This window comes from Halichoerus grypus, chromosome 9, assembly GCF_964656455.1.
Source record: "Halichoerus grypus chromosome 9, mHalGry1.hap1.1, whole genome shotgun sequence".
Classification (NCBI taxonomy): Eukaryota; Metazoa; Chordata; class Mammalia; order Carnivora; family Phocidae; genus Halichoerus; species Halichoerus grypus.
Window position 1 is genome coordinate 67,282,883 of NC_135720.1, and position 21,001 is coordinate 67,303,883.

At 36.7% G+C, this 21,001-nt stretch overlaps 1 long non-coding RNA gene across 2 annotated transcripts; it reads left to right on the forward strand.

Annotated features, from left to right (window-relative positions):
* Positions 1-1,042: 1,042 nt before the first annotated feature.
* On the forward strand, positions 1,043-21,001 carry LOC144378972 (uncharacterized). 2 transcript variants are annotated; one of them, XR_013440926.1, is made up of 4 exons: positions 1,043-1,105; positions 1,277-1,405; positions 17,646-17,837; positions 19,563-21,001. It is a non-coding gene; the product is annotated as an uncharacterized LOC144378972 (long non-coding RNA). The 2 variants fall into 2 exon arrangements; XR_013440925.1 differs by having other exon boundaries at positions 1,047-1,405.

Consider the following 21,001-nt stretch of genomic DNA (forward strand, 5'->3'; position numbering starts at 1 on the left):
TGTCTGTAGAGGAAAAATAACATTTTTTTTTTTTTTTTGTGGCTGAGTTGGCAAGTACTTCAGAGTCTAAGGACATAGTAAATAGATCCTCAATTAATATGGATTGAAGTCCTTTCGAAATAACAATTCCTAAGATTATACAGCTCACATTGAAATGACATAATTCCTAGTCTGATTTTTTTTAACATATTTTACCCTTCCTGGTCATTATTTTTATTATTAATAATAGCAACCTATGGTTGCATAGTGCATTATAAAATGTTCACAAAGAACGTTGAAATATATTATCTTGGTAATCCCACAAATAGTACATAGAATTGATACTATATCCTCATTTTAAAAATGATGAAGTTGAGACTTAGTGTAATAATTTTCTAGAAATCTACAGATTTTACTGACAAACAGGATTTAAACCAGTTCTTCTGCCCCTCCCCCCCAGCTTATACTTCTTTTCTCACCTCATTGGGTTGAAAGAAATAACTTGTTTTGCAACTCTCATGCTCTTACGTATAGACCATTGGGTAGTTTAACCAAAAGAAGTTTCAGACCATATTATCTGTACTCATTAAACAATTATATTCTAGTAGAGAGTTATATCCTTGCAAATTTTCCATCTCAGAATGATGTGGAGAAGCAAAATGACAATCTAACTTCTTATTTTTGTAGGAATATTCAGTTTTCTTAGATTAAATGTAAAGTAATTTGCCTTGCAGCGTTTAGAAATATATTTAAATGCAACAAATATTAATTGTTAAGTACTGACAGTAAACAAAGCATTCAGCTAAAAATGTGTTTTATGGAAAATTGGTTAAGTTTTGCCCTGATGCTTCATAGGCCTCCACCCATTGAGGTTGAAGCATTTAGTGGCTGAGTGACTACAATTTCAAAGTTGAATTGCAAAATGAGCATTAAAAATTATTTCAGTTTCAATGGTTGTGAAAGCCAAAGCTTTTATGTACATGAGCCAAATTTAAGAGAGATAAATTCCAGAAACCTCCCTTTAAATATCAAGAACCACAGGCTGGCACCCCAATAGAACAATGATTTTCTAATATTATAAATTAAAGAAGTAAAGTACTTACAGCTTCATCTGTCCCTTAAGAAGGTAAAATATCCTTTCTGGGATGGATTGGGAGCAAAACTAGCAAAAGAAGGTGTGGGGGAGCCGGTGGAGAAAAAGAAGGTGATGGGAGAAAGAAAGAAGCAAGAGGGCTGTGATTCGTGATGTGAATGTATGGCCTCAACCTATTCCTCCTTCTGGGATTTGAACCCCCAGGATGGTGGTGGGATGGAGAATGAAACGTAAATCCCAGGAAAGAGGTGGCTTTTTTCCAACTGCTCCTCAACAAGAGCCAACATGGAGGCCTGGTCAGCCTGGGGAGATAAACAGAGCTCCTTAGAGGAGGTAAGTGGCCACAAGTTAAACCAGTAGTGGTGACAACAGCGCTGGATATGGGGAGGGCAGAGACAGCAGGTTAGCCTCATCTGCCCTTGGGGAAAAAGAAGAGAGGAAAGAAGGCTGGATTCAAATATTTGTACAAAAAGATTGAAGGCTCAAGATTACTATATTTTTAAAAATTTTATCTTTTGGCGGCTATCAAGAATAATAATAATAAATATAGAGTTATATTGAGTTATAGAAAAAAGTTGCATTTCTACACATCTAAGAATGAAAATACAACCACCCTACTTTATAAATGGTAGTACAGTAAAATGAGGTGTGGCAAATAGTTAGGTTAAAAGACTATCTAGAGAGAATAATCAATATTACATTTTTGTTTTGATATGGTAGGATATTGAATGTCAAATCCGGAATTTAATATGAAGAAGTCAAAAGTATCTATGTGTATAAACCAACAAAAGGCAATGTAATAAGTTTGGGGTTTCATCTCTTAACTCAACTTTTTGTTGGAATCTTAAAAAGGTTATATATTCTCATACCATTCCAGAATAAGCTTTATCGTAACATTAGCTTGGTAATTCTGATTCTTAAAAAATGGTGCTCTAGTTTAACAGTGAAATTTTTAATTTTAAAACTGTTAATTCTCAGAATGTTCCTCTCTCCTTGAGAATTCAATAGCTATAAGATTGATGTGAGTCAAAACTTTGGAGAAAGTTTTGTATCACTAGTCCTGTATCACTACGACTATCTCCCCATTCTTTCTCTTTAGCTCATTTGGCAACAGCCACACTTATCTTGAGATTCTTTAAAGAGACTCCGCCTTAAAGCCTCTGTGCTAGCTGTTCCTTTTGCCTGGAATGCTCTTCCCAAAAACATCGATGTAACTAACCTCCCGCACCTCCTGCAAGTCTTTGCTCAGATAGCACCCTGTTCATGAAGCGTACTCTCACCCCCTTTGAACAGAGCAAATGGGCCTACCACCTCCCACGGATGATCCCTCTCACCATGCTCTACTTTTCTGTTTTCAATACCAGCCATTACCTTCTAAATACTATGCAACTTACCTATCCATTACTTTAAGCTCCCCACACTCAAACATGAGCTCCAGGTGGGCAGAGATCTTTGTCTTCTTTATTCATTGATAAATCCCAAGCACCTAGAACAGCACTCAGAGAAGGTGCTCAATAAATATACAATGAATGAAAGAATGTTACCATTTCACATCCAACCTCAAATACTTCTTATATATCATTTATCTTCAGAATAAATCCTTTCATGTAAGAAGCAAGAGCTGTTCTCTCAAGTTCTGAAGATCAAAGGGGCCTGAAGGGTTCAGTGACTATCCTAATCTCTAGACTGTTTCTTTCACACACGCGCTGAGCCCTTATTTTGGAGCATTCGTTCTAAGAGTCTGTACTTTCAATCTAATCCACCTTGCATTCTTCCTTAAGAAAGTGCTTTCCTTAAGAAAGCCTCAGTGGTGCTGTAGGTTAAGCATCGGATTCTTGGTTTCGGCTCAGGTCATGATCTCAGGTTTGTGGGATTGAGCCCCGTGATGGTCTCCACTCTCAGCACAGAATCTGCTTGAGTTTCTCTCCCCCTTTCTCTCTGTCCCTCCCCCTCTTATAAATAAATAAATCTTTAAAAAAAAGTGCTTTTGTGCATAAGGCCCCATCCTTCTAATGTATCATTTGCAGAGACTCTGAGCACTGATCAGAAATTAATGTAATGCCCCAAGATTCCTAAGACTCTTAGACCTTCTGCCTATTTTCATTTCACATCTTTTAAAACTCTTATGACCCTCACTTCTACCTTGGTCTCCTGTTGGTCCAGCCTTCCCCAGTAATCAATCCCTTTTGATCTACACCTAGATGACAGGTTTGCCCCCTTCACCCAAGCTTTTACACTCCTCTGAGAGGCCCCTTCATACTTTATTTTATAAGGGAGTAGTTTGCAACATATATCTCTTTATCTCATCTACAACCCCTCTTTGTCCTCAGGAACTCTAAAATCAATCATCTTTCATGATCCCTACCACTGACGGCAAAAAAAAAAAAAAAAGATACTTTCATGACTAAAGGAATTAATTTTGTTCATCTTACAACCATGAGGCAAGTTTCTAAAATAATTTAAACAAGGAAATTTTCTTCAAAATGTCATTAATTACATTTAAAATTTCAACGCTTTAAATCTTGACCTAGAGCAAAAATTTTATATCAGTCTAACAACTCCATGCCCATTTTCCTTGTCTATAGCCAGTGAAGACTGTGAAATTTAAAAAACTCTGAATTCTAACTTTTCAGACACTCAAGTATTGTCTCCATTCCAACTTCTCTTCTATGCCCTCAATAATCTCACTTCTGGGACTTTCCCCTTCAGTCTGGTTTTTCAGCTGTTTAATAATCCTTCTAACTTCCCTTGACCCTGCTCTACAGAGTTTCATCATGATCATTTCAATTTTGCAGCTACTCTTCAGCCACTTCTGCTGGCAGAAAAGTAATTTTTTTTTACAAGAATGCAATATATCAGATATCTACATTAAGGTGTAGCACATATAAAAAGTCTTTTTTTTTGTCTTTTTCTTTTTTTTATAAAGAAAATGTCTAGGATGGCCTTGATGATAAGAACAGAAATGATATCAGGGCATCTCACTTTATAGAATCTTAAATATGAAGAGCATTAAATAAAATGAATTGAATCATATTCATATTACATATGTACTACATACACACACAAACACATACACATTCATGCACATACATTAAGAGGAAATAAGGAAAGAGAAAAGAAGGGGAGCTAGATTGCATTCTTCACTAAAACATAATATCCTCATGCTATCTATGGTGACTATTTTTTTTTTTTTTTTTAATGAACAAGTGGGATGAAGAAAGAGCAGGGCTTTGGAGTTGTAATTTATTTCTGAGACAGAAGGATAATTGTGCTCTCTAGCTCAGTAAATCTCAGTCTTAGTTGCGTTACAGGCAAGTACTGACAGTCCAAACCGAATAGTTGAATTCAGGCAGTATAAATGATAAGAAAGACATTTGAATAAGAAACTATTAAGTTCAAAGATTTGAGAAAACTAACATGGCAGTGTGCTGGCTCAAACATACAATCAAACCCATGAGCTTCCACAAAACACAATTTCTTGGTTGTTACTTGACTATTTTTCATACTGATAGATGTTTTGCCCTTGGGGTGCACTGCTTTGCACATAAAGAATGATTCTGCTTTGTTCCCATTAGTTTGAAAGACAAGACAGTGACACGGTACAGAACAGAGTCCAGTATGAACACTGTATTCAGAACAAACCCACTTTCAAAAGCCCTATTCCAATGATAAAGAAACAGGTGATATTTTTTCGTGTCTGAATTTGTGATCCCTGCAGTATGAGGGAAAAGACATCGAATGTGTTCCCTGAATAGCAATGAAGTATTGGAAAGCAATGACATTCTAATCACTGCTTCAAATGTCAGTGCAAGGATGCTGTGGGTAGCAGCCCCAGTATATAAGTTAACGGCTTTACTGTAAAACCACGAGGGAGCAATTAATGGGAAGCTGTTACTAACCTTCATGCAATCCATTGCTCAAGTGTCTAGAGAAAAGGTCTAATTATAGTTCTAACCTTTCCCAATGGGCCATGAATGACTCTCCAAATATAGGATGTTGTGTAAGAAAAACTATGATGAAGACATAGAATTGACATATAATTGAATTCCCTAACACAATGTACCAATAGTAGAACAACAAATCATGTTGGTAACTTGATTTTCACCAGTTTTTCATTAGAACAAAAATATTAAACTCTGTGAAAAGATATATGATTAACAAAAATGGAGTAGTCAAACATATAAAGCTGCATATAAAAGATATAGTAGACATAGGATCAGAAATATCTAAAGCATAACTATTTAAAAGACAAGTATTTTATTTGAAGGAAGAACTAAGGTCAATATGGAATGTGAGACTTAGCAACCCATTAAGCAATGTGATTAAAAGGAGCCTGGTTGGCAAAATATTTTCATCCCCCCCCCAATTTCAATAATTAGAAACAACATGAAAAACATTTGCTTAAAAAAAAAATTAAAAGTGCAGAAACACTTTTTGGTGGGCACATATTTCAAGATGATAGAACGTTTGTTGTTCTAGGTAAGATACCTCTTAGAGCGTGGAAATTGACATTTCCATAAAGTCAAGAGTCCCTAGTCACTTACAAAACATTCATTGAGTTCTTCCTGCAAGGCAGCTACACTGAGAAGGATAACAAATGCACTACTTTCAAGAAATATATAATGTACGTAGAGATTGAAGAAAATACTGGATAAATATATAAAGGAAGGATGTAGTGGGAATGCTGTGAATGCCTGGCAAACCCAGTGGTACCTGATACCCTGAGGAAATACTGAGTCCAGAGGATCAGGGTGGTCAGAGAGGCTTCCTAAGGAAGTTGGGGCAGATGACCTTGCTGGGTGTTCAATCAGGGAGAGGCCATTCCCCAGGTTATCCTTACTTATTCCTCTCCTTGAATACAAGAGGGAAGAATTATTGCCTCCCATTTCATCAAAGAAAAAGCTACAGATCATCAACAGCCTGAAAAGTCCTACATGATCAACTCCTCCCCTCCTCCTTTCTCTCCCCACTCCTCCTCCCTTCCCCCCTACCCCCACTTCATTTTTTTACTACTTTCCCCTTTGCTCATACTGCTCCAGCCAGACTGGCCTCATCCACAAACACTGCAGAAACTCAGGCATATACTGCCTCAGACATATGCACAGCTCTTTTCCCTACCTGGACCATTTCACTCTGCCTGGACCGCTCACTCTTCCACCAGACACAGGCATGGCCACTTCCTGCACCTTTTCAATACAATGTCCCATGACCTGCCCTCCCAGCACTCCTCTATACACATGTATCCCTTACCTTGCTCCAATTTCTTTCACAGCATTTATTATCTTCTAATACATATATGTTTGTGTATACATATACACTTATATATATACACTTAGCTACACACACACACACATACACACACACACACTTTAATTATTGTTAATTTTCTCTCTTTCTTGCTAGGATATAAGCTTCCAACGGACAGGAATCTTTGTTTCCTTCACTGATGTATCTCAAATCCCTGGAACAATTCCAGGTACAAGATAGATGTCCCTCAATATTTGTTGAATTGAATAAAAATTCCAAAATTTCTAGTAAGTAAATTTTTAATTATAGATCCATTTTGTGATAAATTGACAAATAATATTTTCCCAATTTATAAAACAGTATCTTTTTTTTTCATGTGTATGATCTGGAGTCATAGTCCTCTATTTTTAAATTGGTTTTCAAACACATTTAATTTCAATCTCTGTCTTTTTTTCCTGTAAAACATGTTAATATAATTGTGGTTATCTTAAAATGCATTATTTGGATAAAATCAACAGGAAATGGAAGATAGGTAAATACTTACAAATGCTTCCTTTGTTTTACTTTAAATTCCTCAAGTCACTTTTACAAATGTAAACCATGTCTGATAATTTGGAAGTAAAAAGGTTTTAAGAATAATTTGAAAAATATGTTAACATAGGTCTTTTCCAAATTCTCTTTAACAATGAAATTACATTTTAAAAGCAGTATTATATTGGTATCATTGATATAGCTTTAGCAAATTTTATTTACATTTTATTTAATTTATTATTATTATTTTTAATTATTTATTTATTTGACAGAGAGAGACATAGCAAGAGCAGGAACACAAGCGGGGGGGTGGGAGAGGGAGAAGCAGGCTTCCCGATGATCAGGGAGCCCGATGCGGGGCTCGACCCCAGGACCCTGGGATCATGACCTGAGCCGAAGGCAGACGCTTAACGACTGAGCCACCCAGGTGCCCCTTTATTTACATTTTAATCACAGGTCTACAGTAACTTTAGTTTGTGAAATGTTTAGGCAGAAATAAACTTTTTAATTCTTTTTTTTTCTCTTCTAAATTATATGTACATGCATATATGGATACCTATACATACACTTATTTGTTTGTTGACTTCATGGATGTTTGTTCTGCTTAGCCCCAGAGGGAACTCACATGATAAGTAATATAATAATCATGGGCATATATCTATTACGCCAAGTGGCATAATGTTTAAACACTAAGGAAACAAAATTTTTAATGTAAAATCAGTGATTGGATTGTTTCATCAATGTAAGACAACAATAAGAAGTATTGCAATGCTTTTTGCTCCAACTATTCAAACATAGTTGCTCAATAAATTCTTGTTAGATAAGAATGCCATTTAGTTTATATAGCTTTTTTAAAGAATATGGCTAGTTCATAGTGCCTTTTACATAAGAAAGTGGAAATAAACTATGCCAAAAAATTAGACTCAACTTTTATTATTCATTTATTAATTTTACAAATATTTATTGATCACCTGTTATGTTTTAGATGCTATGCTGTTAACAAGATAAAAAGATAGAGATAAAATAGACAGCAAATATTAGAATACTAGAAAAGAGCTTGAACTTTATGGGACAAAATTTTTAATGGTGAAGTATGACATTGTGTGTAAATATAAAAACATAAAATAATATCCTATATCCTTCATGTTATCACAACCCACCTAAGGACATAAAATTTATACACAAATAAATTGTGTATTTGTGCCTTGCGCTATAGAGTGAGCTTTAACAGCTGTGTCTTTCAATAATTTTGTCCATTATATATAGGGTGTCAAGTGTCTGGGCATAAGTTTTGTCATAATATTAATTTATTATCAGTTTTTAATATTTGCAGGATCTATAGTGATGACCTTTCATCATTTTTGGGGGGGGGTTATTTATTTATTTGAGAGAGAGAGAGAGTGCAAGTGGGAGGAGGGAGAGGGACAAGCCAACTCCAAACTGAGCATGGAGCCTGACAAGGGGCTTGATCTCAGGACCTGGAGATCATCAAAATCAAGAGTCAGATGATTAACCAACTGAGCCACCAAGGCACCCCTTTAATCATTCTTAATGTTAGTCATTTGTGTCTTCTTTAATTTATCCTAGTCTCCCTTCAAATAATATTATATCACTGTAAATAAGAACTCTACAACAATTTCTTTCCATTTTGATCCTTTCATCCTTTGTGCTCATACATTTCATTTAATTTAAATTCCACTATTTTTATTTTAGTCAGCCTTTTTAGTCTTTTAAATAGATTTAAAAGAATTTAAAAACTTTCATTTTTCCGTGTACTTTTACCATTCCAGATGCTTATTTTTTTTATAGATCTACATTTTTTCTCTATCATTTTTTTTCTACCTGAAGAAGTTCCTTTAACATACCTTGTAGTACATGTCTGCTGATAATGAATTCTCTCAACTTACTATTATTTTTTAAATGTTTGCTTTCATGTTTGAAACATTTTTGCTGAAAGCAGAATTCTGGAAAGATAGGGTTTTGTTTATTTGTTTAGTACTTTACAGATGTTGCACCATCATTTTCTGTCATGCAAAGATCTGGTGAGAAATCCACTTCATTCTTTTCTTCATTTCTTTTATGTGATGTATCTTGTTTCCACCAGCTGCCTTCAAGATTGTCTCTATCTTTAGTTGCCAGCATTGTATTAGTTTGTTAGGGTTACCACAGCAAAGAATCACAGAATGGGTGGCTTAAATAGCAGAAATTTATTGTCTCACAGTCCTGGAGACTTGAAGTACAAGATCAAAGTGTCAGCAGGGTTGGTTCCTTCTGAGGGCCTTGAGAGAAGGATCTTTTTCAGGCCTTTCTTCTTGGCTTGTAGATGGCTATCTTCCTCCTGTGTCTTCACATTGATTTCCCTCTGTACATTCCTGTCTCCAAATTTCCTCTTCTTAAAAAGACATGAGTCATATTGGATTAGGGTCTACTCTAATATCTCATTTTAACCTAACTACCTCTGTAAAGACCCTATCTCCAAATAGGGTCACATTCGATGGTACTGAAGGTTAGGACTTCAACATATAAATTTTTTGTGGGGTCACATATTTAGCTCATGACAAGTATTTTGACTAGGATTTGCCTAGGAATGTCTTTTCTTTAAGCTTTTTGGATCTGTGATTTTTTATTTATTTATTTGACAGAAAGAGACACAGTGAGAGAAGAAACACAAGCAGGGGGAGTGGGAGAGGGAGAAGCAGGCCCCCTGCTGAGCAGGGAACCCAATGCGGGGCTCCTTTCCAGGACCCTGGGACCATGACCTGAGTCGGAGGCAGATGCTTAACGACTGAGCCACCCAGGCGCCCAGGATCTGTGATTCTTTGCTTTCATTAATTTGGGTGAATTTTTGGCTATTGTCTCTTTCTAATATTTCTTCGGTCTTGATTTCTCTCTTTTCGCCTTCTGTGACTCCAATTTCCTTTTTACTATATGATTTTGTGTTTTCCCACAGCTTTTGGATGCTCTTTTCTTACTCTTTTTTTATCTTAAAATTTACTGATTATTCCCTTTCTTATGTTCAGTCAGCTAAACCCTTGGAAAAAATTCTTCACCTCTGAGATTGCATTTTTCATTTCTAGCATTTCTACTTGACACTTAATTATAGTTTGCATCTATCTGCAAAATTTTCCCATCTCTTCATGCATATATTTTCCACTAATACTTTAAAATATTAATTATAACTATTTTAAAGTCCCTGTCTGAATATTATAATAGCTGAGCTATCTTTGAGTCTGGTTCTATTGATTGCTTTATTTCTTGACAATGGCTCGATGATTCTTTTTTTTTCTTTTTTGCTTTTTTATATGCCACAAAATGTTTGATTAAATGCTGTGTAAAAGAACACTATAGACCAAATTAAGTAATGTTTACATCCAGAAATGTGCATGCCTTTCTTCTGTCAGGTTGTAAATTTGGGAGTGGGGAGGTAGGGAGTGGGAAGGGGTAAGCTGTTGAATCAAACCAGTAAATAGTGGCATTAAGCTTGGATTTTGTTGTTGCCATAGTTACATTATTGCAACTCAGATGTAAATTCCTCCATACATGGACTGTTGTGGCCTTGGAGTTAGACTAAGACAGAGAATCTCTTAGTGTTTCTCTACTTTCTGCAGTCTCTGCACCCCTGCACAACAAAGAAGGTGTCTCTTCATGTTCTCTCCTCTCTTCTAGCCATAGACTGTTTTTCCTCTTTTTTCAGTTCAAATGCCATGATGTGGGCAGAGGATGTTTTTCTGTGAGCAGAGGATGTTTTTCAATTCTACTGCTTCAGCTTCAGTCATAAGCATGTCAGGTACACCTGAGCTTCTGGGATAGACCTTTCTCAGAATTCCCGGCCCTCCTCCTTTATGTCAAAATGCTTTTAGTAGATGAGGATCTTTGGCACTAGTAACTTTCCTTCTCCTCTCCCACAGGCAGTGGAACTATAATTTCTGTCTGTGTAAGACCCTGGGCATGAGTGGGTCTCCTTCCCCACCTTCAGTGGAAGATGCTTTTACTTTTATCTTTCCTGTGGCAGCACCCAGTCTTTTCTGTGTTACTATGGACATAGAAGAGTTTCCTACCCTGCACCCAGCAGCAGACAGCTTTTGCCTCATAAAGGGAGAAAGGTCCAGGATACAGGTGGATTTCACACCTGTGCACCAGTGCCAGACCACCAGTAGGTAGTATGACCACATGCACCACCAAAGGGTCCTCTCTGATGTCCTCTGCTCTGCTCCCAGCTTTTCTCATGCGTATCCAGTGAAGGCCCATGGAAAAGAATGGTAAAGAGGTACAGATTCTCCTATGTCTGGGGCTCCCACAGATTCAAACTCTTATGCTACCACACACCCAAACTTTAAAAATTCATTTAAATTTCAGTTGTTTCCTCTGACCTTCACACTTGGATGGCTGCCACCTCTTCATCCTGTGGTCTGCCAAAGGCTAAAGTTTGAGCGTCCTACTTTCCTCCAAGGGTTTTTGTGGTTCTATACAAATTTTAGAATTGTTTGTTCTATTTCTGTGAAAAATGCTATTCGTATTTTGAAAGGGATTACATTAAATGTGTAGATTGCTTTGGGTAGTATAGACATTTTAACAATGGTTGTTCTTCCAATTCATGAGCTTGGAATGTTTTTTCCACTTTTTTGTATCATCTTTAATTTCTTTCATCAGTGTTTTATGGTTCTAGGAGTACAGGTCTTTCACCCCTTCCGTCAGTTTATTCCTAGGTATCTTACTATTTTTGGTGCAATTGTAAATGGGATTGTTTTCTTATTTTCTCTTTCTGCTGTCTTCATTATTGGTGTAAAGAAATGCAACACATTTCTGTACATAGATTTTATATCCTGTGACTTTAGTGAATCCGTTTATAAGTTATAGCAGTTTTTTGGTGGAGTGTTTTGCATTTTCTTTATACAGTATCATGTCATCTGCAAGTAGTGAAAGCTGTACTTCCTCCTTCCTGATTTGGATGCCTTTTGTTTCTTTTTGTTGTCTGATTGCTATGGCAAGGACTTCCAATACTATGTTGAATAAAAGTATTGAGAGTGGGACATTCTTGTCTTGTTCCTGACCTGAGGGGAGAAGTTCTGTTTTTCCCCATTAAGGATGATGTGGGTTTTTCATATATGCCCTTATTATGTTGAGTTATGTTCTCTCTAAACCTACTTTATTGAGGGTTTTATCATGAATGGATGTTGTACTTTGTCAAATGCTTTTTTGGCATCTATTGAAATGATCATACACACAACTGATGTGATGTATCATGCTGATTGATTTCCTCCTCCAGGGGCTTTAATGAAATTCCAGTTACCCGGTGGTCTTGCAACCTCAACTCTATGATGAGTTCAAAATGATAATTTTGCACATTATATAGCTTTTTCTCATTGTTGGAGAAAAAGTGGGATTCTCTGCGGCCTTCTACATCCTAAATAGAAGTCAAACTTGTCCTCAGGTTTTAGAGGAATACTAACAAAATGTAACTCATCCAGGTGAGGTGAAGGTAGAACAATAGACTTTCTTCTACTTCTCTGTAGTTCCACTGCAATCCTCAAGTTAAGCCATGAAAATGGCCTCCATATTGGTCTGCAATTTCCACTCTTACTCCTTAATCTAGTCTGCAAACAGGAGTCAGAATAATCTTTTCTAAAACGTACATCAGATCATGCCCTTTCACTGCTTTAAATTCCTCAGTGGGGGGCGCCTGGGTGGCTCAGATGGTTAAGCGTCTGCCTTCGGCTCAGGTCATGATCTCAGGGTCCTGGGATCGAGTCCCACATCGGGCTCCCTGCTCCTTGGGAGCCTGCTTCTCCCTCTGCTTCTCTCTCTCTGTCTCTAATGAATAAATAAATAAAATCTTTAAAAAAATAAATAAATAAATAAATAAATAAATAAATAAATTCCTCAGTGGGGGCACCTGGGTGGCTCAGTCAGTTAAGCATCTGCCTTCAGCTCAGGTCATGATCCCAGAGTTCTGGGATCGAGCCCCACGTTGGGCTCCCTGTTCAGCGGGGAGTCTGCTTACCCCTCTCTCACTGCCCCTCCCCCCTTCTTGTGTGTGCTCTCTCTCTCTCTCAAATAAATAAATAAAATCTTTAAATAAGTAAATAAAAATAAATCTCTTGGTGGTTTCCTATTGAACATTAGATAAAATGTGAAATCCTTATGATGGTCTCTATAAACTTGCTTCATCTTTTCATGACCCACATCTCAAACTCCCCTCTTGTTACTTTTCTTCTACCATTTCCTTCTGTGTTTGAGTTCCTTTCCTATCTTAGACTCTCCATTGATGCTTTGCTTTTTCTCTGAAAAACTACAACCAACTACCTAAACATTTACCCTCAATACACACACACACATACACATACACACACCCACATGGGTTTCATATGTCTGATTCCTTCTTATCTTGTTCTTCACATCTCAGCTGAAAACCAGAGATGCCCTTTCTAATTTTCTCTCCACCAACATTATTCTCCATCTCTGTGTATTCTTTGTGACACTTACCAAAATGTACTTGTGTGGTACTTTACTTATTTGCCTTTTCATTCATTTATGGTCTTTCCTTTCCACTGCAGTCTTCATGAGGACCATTTATGTCTTGTTGACTAGAGCCTATGCTGCACTTAAGACAATGCTCAGCATACCACTCATTCAATAACTATTTTTAAGTGCATTTAGAAAGTAGAATACCTGATCGTTATATATTATTATAAAGTTTTATTGTATACCAAGTACATACAAATAAATTATTTTATTTTATATTACTTACTATAAGATAATTAGACTAATTTAACAATGTATATATGAGTGGAGAGAGGAATTCTAGACAAATGATGGAATTCAACCAAATGATGGAATAGAATCTAATAGTTAATCTCTTAGAATCTAGGTGGATTGGCACTCAAATTACCCTGAGTGAGTTTCTAGCCATTTCTTAAAAGCAGAAAATATTTATGTAAAGAAATATGCAGGTGAATGTAATTTTCTTGGAAAAATATCCAGGGATATAAATGAAAGTCAGTTTGCAACCTCCTATTTCATAAGAGTCTGTTCTTCAGGGATTTTGCAACTTCACTTTGCAGAATCAAGTAGCTCAGTTATTTTGAGTAAGCATATGTACTTTTAAGTGGCTATTCAAACTGAATTGCCTGAGTCTTTCAGGGTTTAGTGCTCACTAAATGTTATATAGAACCAGGAAGAAATGGATAGTAAAATTGCAGGGACTCACCAAATTATTAACATTTTATTCTACTGTGAGCAAGGAAATAGCATCAAGTATATTTATATAAGGTAGAATGGTGTCTTAGAATATATAAGTCAGCCACATGCCTGACGTATGCTTAGGGATGTATTGAAAAGTTGGTTTAGTTTCTGTTGACATATCATAAAATAGAAGATTAAAATAATGTTTACTAATTCATCTAAACAAGGCTGTTCATTAAAAGTGACCCAGTGTTTTGATAGGGATTGCATTAAATGTGTAGATTGCTCTAGGTAGCATTGACATATGCTATGGTGAGCGCTGTGAACTGTGTAAGACTGATGAATCACAGACCTGTACCTCAGAAACAAATAATACATTATATGCTAAAAAAAAAAAAAAAAAAGATAGTAGGAAGGGAAAAATGAAGAGGGGGAAATTGGAGGGGGAGGTGAACCATGAGAGACTATGGACTCTGAGAAACAAACTGAGGGTTCTAGAGGGGAGGGGGTGGGGGGATGGGTTAGCCTGATGATGGGTATTAAGGAGGGCACGTGCTGAATGGAGCACTGGGTGTTATATGCAAACAATGAATCATGGAACACTACATCAAAAACTAATGATGTAATGTATGGTGATTAACATAACATAATAAAATAAAATTAAGGGGCGCCTGGGTGGCTCAGTCGTTAAGCGTCTGCCTCCGGCTCAGGTCATGATCTCAGGGTCCTGGGATCAAGCCCCGTTTTGGGCTCCCTGCTCGGTGGGAAGCCTGCTTCTCCCTCTCCCACTCCCCCTGCTTGTGTTCCCTCTCTCGCTGTGTCTCTTTCTGTCAAATAAATAAATAAAATCTTTTAAAAAATAAATAAAATAAAATTTTAAAAAAATAAAAAAATTTTTAAAAAAGTGACCCAGTGACCTGAAGGATCTTGTGTCTGCAATTTATTCCTTGACATCATTTTAAAGTCTTCTAAATAAATAGCAAAACAAAACAAAACAAACCTTTAAATCCACCCTCAAAACATTTCAGAACTTTATTTTTCATTAATACAATGAGTAAGCATGTGAAATTTTATCTCCAGAGGATTTATTTCTTTACAAAAAGCTGAGAGAGTGAAAATGGAATGGTTCAGAAGGCCTCTTTCTGAAAAGTCCTAACTTCTGGGACCAGATAATGTAATATGAGGCAAATCTCACTGATGGCCTAATTTTGACTTAGCTATTGAAATCATATAAAAAATAAAATATATTTTAAAATTAGGTGGTATTTATCTGGAATATAATATTTTTGTAATTATTAGAACTTTTGAGACAACAGCATATAAAAGGCACTTTCATAATGAACTAATAATCATATACTGTCCTTTTAGCCTTAAAAATATATCAACAGCACAATTCAACAACAACAACAAAATCCCAGCCCTATTTAAAAAAAATAGGCAGAGGACTTGAATACATATTTTCCTAAAGAAGATGTACAAATGGTCAATAAGCACATGAAAAGATGTTCAATATCACTAATTATGAAGCAAGTACAAACCCAAACCACAATCCTCTCACACTTATTAGTGTGGCTACTATTAAAAAAATAAGAAAACAAAACAAAATAAAATAAAAAATGTTGGCAAGGATATGGAGAAATTGGAATCCTTGTGCAAGGTTGGAAGGAATGTCAAATAGTGCTGCAGCTATGTAAAAGAGTTTGTCAGTTTTTTAAAAATTAAAAGTAGAATAAGCATATGATTCATCATTCCTACTTCTAGGTATATACCCCAAAGTATTGAAAGCAGGGTGTGTAGGAGGTATTTGCACATTAATGTTACTAGAAGAATAATGGACAACAGCTAAAAGGTGGCAGCAACCCAGCCGTTCATCACTGGACGAATGAATAAACAAAATGTGGTATATATAATACAGTGGAATATTATTCAACTTTAAGAAGTAAAGAAATTGTGACACATGCTACAACATGGATGAACCTTGAAGACATCATGCAAAGCAAAATAAGCAAGTCACCAAAGGACAAATATTAGATGATTGCACTTACGTGAGGTACCTAGAGTAGTCAAATTCATACAGACAAGAAGTAGAACAGTGGTTGTCAGTGGCTGGGGGATGAGGTGGGTGGGGATTTATTGTTTAATGGGTACAGAGTTTGAATTTTGCAAGACGGAAAAGAATTCTGGGGATGGATGGTGGTGATGGTTGTACAACAATATAAATGTATTTATTGTCACTGAACTGTACACTTAAAAATGGTTACAATGATAAATGTTATGTATATTTTACAATTAAAAATAATCTTTCAATTAAAATTTTTAGAAGCACAAAAAGATATATATCAACATTATTTTTTGGTATAAACTCTTTAGGCTTCTCTAAACTTTAAGATTGTGTCCATTTTACTCATCACCTTATCTCTGAGTTTCAGCACACATTAGGCAGTCAATAAATACTCATGATTTAATTTGATAACTGAATGGGTCTCCATATGACCCTCCTGAGACTTACATCATGTGCTATCATTGGTACTATCATCAAGTCCTTTCAGAAACACAGTGGTAGAAATTTCTGGTTTTTTATTGATGCTTCTCTATTTCAGGCAATTATGCACAAATAAAGAGAGGCAAGCAAAGACTAGAGTGATTCTGTGGTAACCCACATTTAGAACCACGACAGTGTCCATCATGTGAACTATTCCCAAGTGAATGATCGATAGATGGAACAGCTCTTTACGGTGTCACACATAAACCTGACAGTTTAAGCTTGTCAGGACCTTCAGAAATCAAGCTACAAGTTAAAATGCTGTTGGTTGGAGTGGGGAGGGGTTGGGCAATGAGAACAAAGAAGAGATGACAAAGGGAAGAATAAGATAATTATAATGAGGAAAGAGAATATCAGCAAAGCAGAAAGGTATAAAACTCACATACAGAGAGCATCTAAATCCTGGGATTATGCTAGGCGTTTTTCTATGTGTCACCTCATTTAATTCTCACAAGAACCCTGCCAATTATAACCACCATTTTTACAGATGAGAAAAATCAAGATTTAGAGAAGAGAAAGGGATATCCTTTAGGTGACAGATCCAGGAAATGAACACAAGTCTTAATGATGTAAACTAGTATTATTTCACAGCCATACGAGCAGCCGCAGGTCACAGACGGTGGTCAGAGAGGTGACAGGGCTTTGAAGATTTCAAGATCCTGTGGAAGAGGAATTTTAAATTATGCATTCAGTATTTCAGGGGCAGTAAGTGCCTTCCACATGAACCTGTGTCTAATGATCATAATGATAAAAATAATTGTACCAAATAAAAATGTCTACACATGTATATACATGAGGAAGAGCACCTCAGGCAGACAGGAAGCTGTATTTTCTGTCTGTGTACAAATAGAAATTGTAGCACAGCCTTTTTGCAGAAACTGGGTTGTTATGGGGTAACTCAATTATTAAACATTGTAAAGTGTCGTCCCCAAAATCTACAAGATTACACGATGACTCCTCTTGTGGTTAAGATTTCAGTTCTTTTCCCATCTTGCGCTCATTCCAAGTTTACTTTTTCTCTCTTCTTTCTACTTCCCTTCCTACTCCATTCTCTGTACTTTTCTTTTACAGAAGAAACAACTTCTTCACCTTTACAGAGCTCTAGCACTTTTCCCTATACAGAGACAGCAGCGGGCAACTTTACCACCAAGTGAGGTGGAAATTTTATATGTCAAACAGGCTGGTGGGAGAGGCCCCTGGAGCCAAAAGAAGATGAACGATGCCTCTCTGTGTGCATTGCCTTGCTTCACAGCAGCTCACGGAGTAAGCATTCATTTTCTTCAGGGGCATTGCTACAAAGCACACTTCTGGAACATTCTTAAGTGTTAAGTCAAACCTCAGTCTTCCAGCAAGTCTGTCTCAGGAGTGGAGAGATGAGTTTAGGCCATGACAAGCAGAAAACTGACTTTGAAGTATTTCTCACTTACGTTTCCTCCATGTCCTTATTTGTCTTTTTTGAAGTGGAAAGTAAAAGGGAAGGGACAACAGTCTGATTGTTACATGAGAGCTTGGAGAAAGAACGCATTTCACAGAGGAAACACTGCAGTTAGGCAAAGCAGAAGATGTGAGTCTTAGAGCTTGCAGACACCCGTTCCCCTTCCATCCTATCCAGCCCTCCCCAATGACCTGCAACAATATATACAATCCTGATCCTGCCTCGCTTGCCCTTTTGGTGGGAGAAGGATACATGACTTTTCCAAAGTACTTGGCAGAGTTGTCAGAATGATTAGTGAAATGATGTAATCATCAAAAAACACTATCTTCCTACCTCAGAATGACAGGAGGACATATGAGTCAGTATTCTGGGCTTCCATGAAAGCTTGTAGTTTTAAAACTTTAAAATTTTAATAACTTAGACTATAGGTGTGGTAGACTCAAACAGTAGATGGCTTTTAAAAGTAAATTGATTTTTTTTTCCTCCACATCCAAAAAACATGAACATCATTTGTCCTGGTCAAATGAGGTTGTCATTTTTCAGTTGTCATAGCATCTGAAACAACATTCTTCACAAACAATTATGTAATGGCAGTGCCCTGCACTTTCATACATTTGCTTTGAAATCTTTTAAATTTTCTATCATATCTCAATATGTTATGTTAATTTCATGAAAACCTGATCTATGAAGCATATAATTTTGGAAGAAATTTATTAAATAAAATAACGGGCATAGCACTTAATAAGACATTAACATGGAACATATTTTTAAAGTTATTACCATGTAATAAGTTGTTTAGGTTACTTAGCGGTAAATTACTATAGCAATTTAGATACATAGTATATATATTGGTTTTCCATAGTTCCTATAACAAATGGTCACAAATTTAGTGGCTTAAAACAATGCAAATATTTTATTTTACAGTTCTGTACATTAGAAGTCTAAGACAGATCTCACTGGGCTAGGATCAAGGTGCTGGCAGAATTGTGTTCCTTTCTGGAGGCTCTAGGAAAGAATCTATTTTATTGCCTTTTCCAGCTTCTAGAATCCCTCTGTATTCTTGGGCTCATGAAAGGTCATTTTGAAAGTCAGCAAAGCAGGCCTAGTCCCTCTCACACAACCATTTCTCTGGTTCTCTCTTTTCCACTTTTATTTTATTTTATTTTTCCTCTCTTTCCACTTTTAAGGGGTCATGGGATCAGATTGGGCCCACCCAGCTAACCCAAGATAGTCTCCCCATATCAAGGTCAGCCGACTAGCACTTCAACTGAATCGGCAACCTAGTTCTCTTTTGCCATATAAAGTGACATTCACAGGTTCCAAAGACTAGGATGTGGACATGTTTTGGGGATCATTATTCTGCTGACCATGGTATGCAATTATTTCTAGCAGAATATGATAGCTTATTATTATTATCCTTGGTCTATTATACTGTTTATGTATCTAAAATATGGGTTCAATAACACATAACATATAGGATTATGTATTCCATGCTTTATGATATTATCTATATTAATTTGAATAATACAACATTATATGTGCATTTCTTCTAGGTATCACAGCCAAAATAATTTCTCCCCATGCTATAGTTAACAGTGGAATATAAACAAGGATAAGAGAAAAAGAAATAAGTAGGAGCAGCAAATTATGGATTTCAAAGGGCCGAATGCTCCCTGACTAAAATCACTGCCGGGGATGGAACCAGCTGTCATGCAGTTTGGGACAAATCACATCTTTACTACACCAGCCAAATCTGAGCTCCATGACAATCTCACCATGACCAACTGAGATCAAAGACTGGAATTGTCCCTAGGATTTTGCAGGAACCCAGACCCAAAATTTGTGTTTCATGAGTCTAAGAGTCCCAGATCAGATTTGGCCTCCAGAATGTGGTGAAGCTTCAGTGTCACTCTTTACACTGAGCACTAAGGAGAGTGATAACCTTTGCCAAACAGCTACCATGGGTCAGGTACTTCTCACAGGAGTTACATAGTCTATCACCATTTGTACAAATATTACTTTGTTTGCATATTTTTGCTTGCATCAATTGTGTCCTCTTCACAGCACTCAAGATAGACATCTTTGTCCCCATTGTAGAAATGAGGAAACAGAGACTCGCTGAGTTATGAAGTTGGGATTTGAATACTGGCCTTTTTGATTCCAAAGGTCATATTCTTTCTCTTATATCACAGTGTGTCTCCAATCCAAAATTATGACATCATTAAAAACAGGAAACTAAAGCAGAAGTTACTTATAAATTTATATTGTACTGAAGATAAATTTTGAATAACAGTTAACCTTACGGGGTGCCCGGGTGGCTCAGTCGGTTAAGTGGCTGACTTTTGATTTCGGCTCAGGCCATGATCTCAGGATCCTGAAATGGAGCCCCACCTCAGTTTCCACGCTCAGCGGGGAGTCTGCTTTTCTCTCTCCCCCTCCTTCTGCCCCTCCCCTGCTCATTCTCTCTCTAAAATAAATAAATAAATCTTAAAAACAGTTAACTTCAAATAGTTCTCAGGTTCATGTAATTGGAAATTTCCAGAGTAATCTCAAGAGTTAATCTCATCTCTCTTCAGGCCTCTAAGAGGGGGGGTGTGGTAGGCTGAACAATGGCCTTCCCAAATATACATACATCTTAACCCCTGGAATCTGTAAATATGTTATGCTAGATGGCAAGGAAAAATTAAGATTGCAGATGGAATTATGTTTGCTAATCAGTGGGCCAGATAGTGATTTACTGAATTATCTGAGTGTGCACAATGTAATCACAAGTAGCCTTAGCCGGGAAGGCTGAGGCAGAAATGTCAGAACCAGAAAAAGACTTGACTGACCATTGCTGGCTTTGAAAATGAAAGGGGTTCATGAAGCAAGGAATGGGAATGTGAACAGTTAGAAGTTAAAAAAAAAAGCAACAGAACAGATTCTTCCCTAGAGCCTCCAAAAATGAATGCAGCCCTGTTGACACTTGGATTCCAGCCCAGGGAGACCCATG